We start from the raw sequence: 2,292 nt of genomic DNA, 5'->3' as shown, positions 1-2,292 counted from the left end.
CACCAGGCTGGCCCAGACACATGCCATGATAATGATATGGTAATTCATTTATCGAGACATTTGCTTGAATTCTCCTTTTGCCCCAAAGCAAATCAATCAACAATTCTTTGATTTGCCTTAATGATAATTTCCTCTTTCAAAAAGTAGAGGAACCAACAAGGAAGAGTTGTATCTACTTCTTATCCATAATGAGGACCTGGTTACTGAGGTAGACATGAAAGGGAAAGTTGGGAGAAAGAAATGACTGCTCCCAGTTGGAGTTTGTGATGGAGGAGAGGAAAGGAGGGCATAATCTAAATGTGCCTTACCTTTGGAGACAGTCAGTTTCAAATGGTTCTACACCAGGTTAGATAAGAACCCATGGACTAAAAGTCTACAAAGGAAGTAAGACTAAGATGAAGGAATATCTCCTGTCATTGAAATTAGAAAGTTCTGAGAAAAGAAATTCTTATTAAAAGAAGAAATTGTAATTGTATAGAGAATGATATAGTTGCACAGATTTCTAAAAGATGTACAGAAGTTTAGAGTCTCTCCCCAGACTCTGCCATGTTGGGAGGGATGAGCCTCGTTGTCACTTCCTTGGCCTCTGGAGCCCTTCAGGACCTCAGCACCATGGCCCCAATCAAAGACCTACTTGTGGATGGCCCCAGTCATGATCCAGTCAGCCCAGGACTATGCAACCATGACATCCTCTGCCACCAAGAGTGGGGCAACCAGTGGGCGCATCATGGCAGTCATCGGTGCCGTGGTGGATGTGTGGTTCAATGAGTGGCTTCCTTCTATCCTCAATGCACTAGAAGTGCAGGCCAAGGTAACCAGGATGCTTCTGGAGGTCACCCAACATCTGGGTGAGAGCACAGTCTGGACCATTGTTATGGATGGTACTGAAGGATTGGTCAGAGGGCAGAAATTCCTGGATTCTGGTGCCCCAACCAAAATTCCTGTGGGGTATAAGACCCTAGAAAGAATCATTAATGTTATTGGAGAGGATATTGATGAAAGGGGTCCAATCAAAACCAAATAGTTTGCTTCTATTCATGCTGAGGCTCCTTAATTCATAGAAATGAGTATCGAGTAAGAAACTCTGATCACTGGCATCAAAGTTGTGGATCTTTTGGCCCCATATGCCAAAGGTGTCAAAATTGGTCTATTTGATAGTGCTAGTATAGGAAAGATGGTATTGGTTATAGAACTAATCAACAATATTGCCAAAGCACATGGGGGTTATTCTGTGTTGGCTGATGTTGGTGAATGGACCGAAGAAGTCAATAACTTATACCACGAGATGAATGAGTCTGATTTCATCATTCTGAAGGATGCCACTTAACTGGTCTCACTGTGGATGAATGCTTCAGAGACCAAGAGGGTCAAAATGTCCTGCTTTTCATTGATAATATCTTCCAGTTCACTCAGGATGACTCAGAGGTGTCTGCTTTACTAGGCAGAATTCTCTCTGTTGCTGGTTACCAGCCCGCTTTGGCCATTGATATGGGCACCATACAGAAAAGAATTGCCACAGTCAAGGAAAGTTCTATGACTTCTGTGCAAGTTATCTAAGTGCCTGTGAATGACTTAACTGACCCTTCTCCTGCCACCACCTTTGCCCACTTGGATGGGCAGCACACTCTGCTGTCCTGGGCCATTGCTGAGCTGGGCATTTACTCTGCAGTGGATCCTCTGGACTCTACTTCCCAGGTCATGGACTCCAATATTGTTGGCAATGAGCACTATGAAGTTGCCCGAGGACTATAAGTTCCTCCAGGATATCATTGCCATCCTTGGTATGAATAAGTTGTGTGAAGAAGCCAAGTTGACAGTGTCTTGGAACTGGAAAATCCAGCGTTTCTTGTCAGAGCCATTCCAAGTTGCTGAGGTATTCACAGGACATATGCGGAAGTTGGTACTCCTGAAAGAAACCATTAAAGGATTCTAGCAAATCTTGGCAGGTTATTATGACCATTTCTCAGAGAAGGACTTTTGTATGGTTGAACCCATTGAAGAAGCTGTGACAAAAGCTGAAAACCTGGCTGAAGAGCACTCATGAGGAGTCATCTTTATCTGCCACACATCCTTCAATTTCAGTTGTCTGAGCAAGCTACACAAGAACTTTGGTTGGAAAATCTGTGGACTGTCTGAAGAATATTTAAACTTTGGAATAAAATGTACAGCTCACACACACACACACACACACACACACACACACACACACACAAAAGATGTCCAGAAGTTTGGAGCAAGGATAGTACAGAAAAAAAAGAGAAGTCTCAGAGATCAATTTGTCTAAGAAAGATC

General features: G+C 43.2%; 1 pseudogene; it reads left to right on the top strand.

Moving 5' to 3' along the window:
• The first annotated feature begins 546 nt into the window (after positions 1-546).
• On the top strand, positions 547-2,044 carry LOC140511680 (ATP synthase subunit beta, mitochondrial pseudogene; annotated as a pseudogene).
• The last annotated feature ends 248 nt before the right edge of the window (positions 2,045-2,292 follow it).

This window comes from Notamacropus eugenii, chromosome 6 (genome assembly GCF_028372415.1).
Source record: "Notamacropus eugenii isolate mMacEug1 chromosome 6, mMacEug1.pri_v2, whole genome shotgun sequence".
Taxonomy (NCBI): domain Eukaryota; kingdom Metazoa; phylum Chordata; class Mammalia; order Diprotodontia; family Macropodidae; genus Notamacropus; species Notamacropus eugenii.
This window is presented reverse-complemented; position numbering and strand designations above follow the sequence as displayed.